The sequence below is a fragment of the Chironomus tepperi genome, unplaced genomic scaffold (genome assembly GCF_022539635.2).
Source record: "Chironomus tepperi strain 1889 unplaced genomic scaffold, CSIRO-AGI_Ctep_v1 contig_434, whole genome shotgun sequence".
NCBI classification, from domain to species: domain Eukaryota; kingdom Metazoa; phylum Arthropoda; class Insecta; order Diptera; family Chironomidae; genus Chironomus; species Chironomus tepperi.
In genome coordinates, this window is record NW_027226556.1 from 1 (window position 1) to 6712 (window position 6712).

The following is a 6712-nucleotide window of genomic DNA, read 5'->3' on the forward strand; positions in this document are numbered from 1 at the left end:
GTGCAAACTGCTGATATAAATTATACATTTTCTGTATCCTTCAATGCACCCCCAGTGATATACCCTTGAAAGGCCATTCCAGGAATTCATTTCCAATAGTAGAAAATCAAATGAAATATGAATCACATTCTTTGAATTTGAAAAAGCTCCATAAGATGTAGTTACTTGAATAAATTTTTAGAAGGTGAGAAAGGTGAGTCATATTTCTCACTTATCAATTATTGTTACTTAAAAATGCTATAAAGTCGTGAGAGTTTAATATTTGAGCGTTAGTTTACATCGAAATCTCATCAAATACACAGAATGAAGTACGTAAATAAAAATTTAAAGATTCAATATATTTGCATTGTTTTTATTGTTATTTTGTAGACCTTTAGCCTTCACAATTTTGTTAATTTTACAACTTTCGGGTATTAATTCCCAACAAGAACCGTTAGAATGCACACCACTAGTGGCAAGAATGCAAGCACTGACTTTTTGTCAAGTTGTGAACCAAACATCAGCTGATAAAGATGTTTCAAGAATTAAGGTCATTCCAACAATGTTCCAAGGTCAATACATTCAAAGTTCAACAATCACTGCAATTCAGTTCGCTGTCTGCGACTTAGACCATATCCCGGCAGTAATTTACAAGAGTTTTGGACCTATAAGATGGATTAGAGTTCATTATAGTACAATTAAAAGCATCAGCAATGACGACTTTAAAACAGCAACTGACCTGAAAAAAATTGAGATCACAGACACTAAAATTGGAAAGATTTCAGCAAAAGCATTCACTTCTGCAAAGAATTTGGAGGAGTTGTCAATAACGGGATCTGAAATTGGAAGTTTCTCACCTGATGCATTTGACGATATCGAGAATTTAAAAACTGTGATTTTAAAGGGAAATAAATACGGTGAAGGCATTCCAATGATTACTAATCCAAACGTGAATATAATATTCACATAAAACTGTCATAATACGTCCAATAAAAATTTGTTTATGTCTAGAAATTGAAATAAAAAGGTTGAAAAAGGTAAACTGTTAATTAACGTTGTTTTAAAATTTAAAATTTCGCATCATTTAGTGCAAATAATGTGTTTATGATTAGTTGGCTGCCCCTCATCTATATTTTTGTTCATTTAAGCAAGTAAGTCTTGAATTTAATTTTAAATTCATTTAAAAGCATCAATAAGTTGAAGTAAGCTACTCCAGCTATCGGTAAGGTATTAATTACTGCTTTTAATCCATAGTTTGGTGTGTTTTAGGTATTTAAATGATAGAAAATTTCAAAGACATGTTTCGGATTCTTTGGAGTCTATTGATATCATCAACACAATCAGAAGCTACTGTACAATATACATGAGATCCAACAAATGCAATATAAAACTGAACAATCGAGTTTCTAAGTTAGTAGTTCTTAATCGCGTTCATTGGATTAACAGATTGAAAAAGATTACGAACAAGCTTGTTTACCTGACTGTCAAGCTAGCTTATGGGAAAATCCGCCAAGTTCAAAAAGTGCCAACATTTGGTTTTTTATAAATTTTTCTTTTAATCATCACTTAGAGTAACATTAAAGTATTAAATCAAGCATAATAACAACAAATGGACAACTTTTGGTAGATTCCTGATGCTATAAATCACTTAATAAAGAGAAATTTTGATTTTTCTTGCGTTAATCGATCCTGCATCGAAAAAATTTTTTTCTAAAAAATTAAAAATTAGCTTAATTAGTTACCTAGACGGTATAAGATGCATTAATTTACGTTCCTGAATTTAAGTTTCATCAATAATTGTCATCTGTAAGTATGTTAACTTACTTAATAAGACAAAATTAATAAAAAAGTAGCGTTAATCGATCCTGCACAACCGATTATTACAAATCAAATTTATGAAAATTTGGATTGTTTACAAAATCATTTTTACTTAATTAATGATTCGAGCATTATTTTATCGCGTCTAATAATTGAATTAGGGTAAAAAATGTAATTTTTGGTCACTTTTTTTTTGGTCATTTTTGAAAAAGGCATTTAGAAGCGTTTTCAGACCATGGTTTGTATAGAAGAGTTGTAAAAGATCAAAAAATAAGAACTTCTGCATTAAAACTTTTGATTATTGGTCTTCCTGTAGTTAAAAATTTCCAAAAGAAAAAATTGGAAAAATGACCAAAATTTGTCCATTTTTTGTTACAGCCGCTTGTGTTAAAGGACTTGTTTTTCATAAACCAATAAGTACCCAAAAAGTTGCCTCTTACATCTCACTATCATTCCTCATATTAATCTTTTCAAATGAATGCAGCACTTCCTCACAATTCTTCATACAAAATGACCCATTTTCAAATGTAATTTTTGGTCACAAAAAATGTAATTTTTGGTCACTTTTTTTTCGCAGGATGCTTAGAAAAATTTGTATGGAATGAAAAAAAAATGTAATTTTTGGTCACTTTTTACAAAAGTAAGCGATGAAAATTTGAGAAATTTTTTTTCCTTAATCTTAACTTTTTTGATGCAAACTTAAAGATTTAGGTCTAAATAAAGTGTGATTCAAATTTTGTGAATGTAGCTGTAGTGGAAAGACATTAAATCATTCATTAAAATTTTGCAAAAATTCCTTCCATACAAATTTTTCAATGCATCCTGCGAAAAAAAAGTGACCAAAAATTACATTTTTTTGACCAAAAATTACATTTGACTTTAAAGTTGGTATATCTCGCATATGACAAGTCCAAAAATTCTGAATTTTTTTATGGTGAAAATATTCACAATATATGATAGTTTACACCACTTTCAAATAATTTTAGACAAAACAGCGAAGAGAAATATGCCTTTAAAGTGTCCAAAAATGAAAAATGACCAAAAATTACATTTTTTACCCTATGTGAGTTGATCTTGTATAAATTATATTGTGAATGAAAACTCCGCTTAAAAACATCTTAAATTAGTTTTTGATGTAAAATTTAACGAATTTTTTGTAATTCAAAAAAATGAGAAAATTTTACCAGTTCATGCTTTTAGCGGATTTGCCCTTATCTATCATAATTCGCTAGTAATTTATCTCATCAACTTTCTAAATAATTATTTACTAAAGTAGCACATGGATTAAATCATAAATAATACACTCATAGAAAAAAATCAACAACCTTTTTTAAATTTCTATGGAAAAAAATTTGAAAATTTCTGATTAATAATTGCTCAAAGCGAGAATTCAGTTCATGATTTTTGACTAGGTTGCTAGATTAAAACTATTTGAAAACTCAATATAAAGTATCAATTTTTAAAAAAAAATTTTTATGAGTGTATTTATTATTGTTGATGGAATTTAAAAATATTCTTTAAGATGTAGTTTCTTATTACTCTTGAATTAAGAACGTTGCTCTTCAAAAGGTGAGTAATTTTTGCTATAAAGCCGCGAGAAATCCATTTTTGAGCGTTAGTTGATATTGGAATCTCATCAAATAAACAGAATGAAGTGCGTAAATAATAAAAAATTCAAAAATTCTATTTAATGACTTTGTTTTCCTTATTTTGCAGACCTTTGGCCTTCACAATTTTATTAATTTTACAACTTTCGGGAATTAATTCCGAGCAGGAGCCTTTAGAATGCATACTACAAGTTTCAAATTACAATGGAATGACTTTTTGTCAATTTGTGTTACAATCATCAGCTGAAAAAGATGTATCAAGAATTGAGACGATTCCAACAAAGCATAAAGGTCAAGAAATTCAAAGTTCAGCGGTTACTGCAATTCAGTTTCTTTGGTGTAACTTTGATCATGTACCGGAAGTAATTTATAAGAATTTTGCACCTATACAACTGATTAGACTTCATTTTACGACACTTAAAAGCATCAACAAGGAAGACTTTAAGACAGCAACTAACCTGAAAGAAATTGAGATCAAAGACTCAAAAATTGCCAAAATTTCAGCAAATGCATTCAGTTTTGCAAAGAATTTAGAGGAATTGTCAATAACAACATCTGAAATTGGAAGTATCTCACCTGATGCATTTGATGGCCTCAAAAAGTTGAAAACTGTGAAATTTCAAGGAAATAAATTCAGTCAAGGCACACCAACGTTTAATAATCCAGCCGTGAATATAATATTCTCATAAAACTGTCGTAGGACTTCCAATAAAAAATTTGTTTTTTTCTCACGAAATTGAAATAAACAAAAAAGTTGAAAAAGATCAAAACAGTTTGATGAGTCAAGTGGAAAATGATTTGCAGCAACTTTACGCACTAACAACTTCCAATATTTAAACATTACTGTATTTTTTGCTGCCATGAAAATTAGTTCATCATTTTCATATCTGATGGAGATTAAAATCTATTTTCAGCATTAAGCACCAGCACGTGACTGTATTTATATCAATAGTTCAAATATTTTTGTTGATCCCTTTTAACCCAGCGGATGTTTATAAAGAAAAGAAACAATCTCCTTGCCTTCTTTTCGCTGCCGATAGAAACGAGAATTTTCATTCAATTGATTTTTGCATGTTTCTATGTTGATGCCATTTATTGTTGGATTGCTGAGTAATGTGGATTTTTGTCCATATGTCCAATCTAATTCTGAGTCAGAATTTCTGACATTAGGGTTGCGTAGGATAATTTGATTAGAAGTCTGAAAGTCAAATTATCAGTGTCCGAATCCAAGTTGAGTTCGCTACAATATGCTATCAAAAGATTGAACTTTGTATGAAATGATATACTTCACAAGTGTTTGCAGAAAAAATTACATGCACAATTTAATCAAATTTTAGTGAACCGAAGCAAAGACAAGTCGACTTCGTCTTCTACAAATTGGTTACCATAGACTTTTAGGCTATAAAGAAAGGATCTTGTCCTGAGGAGCACAATGTGGCATGTTGCATTTGACCCCTTAAAAATAGGTTAAAATCAGACGTCACGGTGCCATGGCAGGAAAACTTCACGAATTTCTTCACTTTATTGTGGTGACCTAGCCATGCTGTTCGAGTGCCAAGAAGCATGAGAGTTCAATTTTAACATGCAAACGTATGCTCATCTTACGGTAGTATCTGGTGAGCAGGTCCATCATCAATATTTACCAATGTTTCCCCTGTTACTAGACCGACTGTGTAGCAGCGAAAAAGCGGCAATGGTAAAGTGGTTATAGCGTCGGAGTACCGTTCTAACGACCCGGGTTCAATCCCTAGACTCAAAAATCTAGTTGGATTCGGATGTTTTTTCGTTATTCTAGTCACAAGTCGATTTGTGTGATTCGCGACTCATAAATTGTGGATAGGTACGTTGCATTGATATACCCTGGGTCATGTAGCGTGCAGAGTTGGAGAATGCAAAACGTCCATTGGACAAAACAAGTCATCACGACAAACTTCATTGACTCTTTAAAATGCGCCTTAATTCCCAACCAACTTCAAATCATCCTTACTCAATTATTTTTTGCGTTGTTGCTCTATATAAAAGGGGCATCAGACACCGGACATGTGCTAGGATGGTAAATAAAACATAAAAGAAGAAGAGAGAAAAAAATATGACAACTCAAGCCCTCTCAGTCAGTCATTCTGTATCACCACCCTATTTATTTACATTCATTTTTATATTCGAATGTGTTATATGTGTATAGTTTAAGGATCAATCTCACACATTTTGTTCCTTTTGTTATCAGATTTTTATTCCTCTATATGTTTTATACGTGAATCAGCAGGTAGTAAAGCACGAGAAGTATCAATTTCCGATTGTCTCACGATGATAAAAAATCAAGGCATTATCTATGTTATGTCTGTCGAGTACCTCATAAAAATCATGTTCTTATTAAATACAATAACTTTTTATGCTCAATTTTCATTTGACTGATTTTTTTTGGTCCGAAATTAAATTTTTTTTCCCTTCCACTCGACTGAACTTTGTTTTTGGATGGAATGTTTATATTTGAATGAGAAATATTTCATATTATACATGCTGAACTATCCACACCCGTCCGTCCGAAAAAAAGAGTGGATCCAATAGCAGTGATCTCGGTTTATTGGTTTTGTTGAGTTGGCCTGAAAGGCATTTCCACTTGACTGTTCAGCTTCATACAAGCCTCAATATGAAATCATTTGGCTAGAAAGCATGTTGAGTTGGATTTTTTTCGGGTCGGAATTTTTTAAGTGGAAAATTATTAAAATTTTATTATCGGTCGTGGATGATGAGGATGATGATGATGATGTAAACAGAAATAAAAGTTTGGCAGTTGCAGAAAACCGAGCTTGGATCACTTGAGATGTCACTCAAGCATAGATGAATTTTATATCCATGTCTGTTTATACCATCATTAGCCCTGCAATCACAACCCTTTGTTTATTATTCTCGTAATTCGGTTGTATAATCTCAATTGTACTTATAAATGCAATGATATGTTTTTTCATTCCATTCATCCTTTTGTGCTTTATTTTATTTTATTGTACGTTGATGTTGTTGTTATTGAATTTTAAGTAATTTTACAAATTTTCAAAATGAGTCTGTATGATGGTTGTCAAGTTTGTGGAATAAGAATAGAGCGCATTTATAATTAAGTCTTCCTAATTTAACGGTTTTAAATATTTCAAAGATCTAACGGCTATGAAAATTTTAAAAAGTATCCAAAATTCCAAGAAGTTCAAAAATTTAACGAATTTCCAAATTTCAAAAATGAATTAAAAGTCTACAAAGTTTAAAAATTTAACGGCTTTCCAAATTTTAAAAATGAATTAATAGTCTACAAAGTTTAA

At 30.9% G+C, this 6712-nt stretch overlaps 2 long non-coding RNA genes across 2 annotated transcripts; both read left to right on the plus strand.

The window, feature by feature from the left end:
- The first annotated feature begins 173 nt into the window (after nucleotides 1–173).
- On the plus strand, nucleotides 174–1028 carry LOC139097829 (uncharacterized). Its single transcript, XR_011545108.1, has 2 exons — nucleotides 174–308; nucleotides 370–1028. It is a non-coding gene; the product is annotated as an uncharacterized lncRNA (long non-coding RNA).
- A 2296-nt stretch (nucleotides 1029–3324) lies between these two features.
- LOC139097828 (uncharacterized) lies at nucleotides 3325–4174 on the plus strand. Its single transcript, XR_011545107.1, has 2 exons — nucleotides 3325–3451; nucleotides 3514–4174. It is a non-coding gene; the product is annotated as an uncharacterized lncRNA (long non-coding RNA).
- Nucleotides 4175–6712: the final 2538 nt, after the last annotated feature.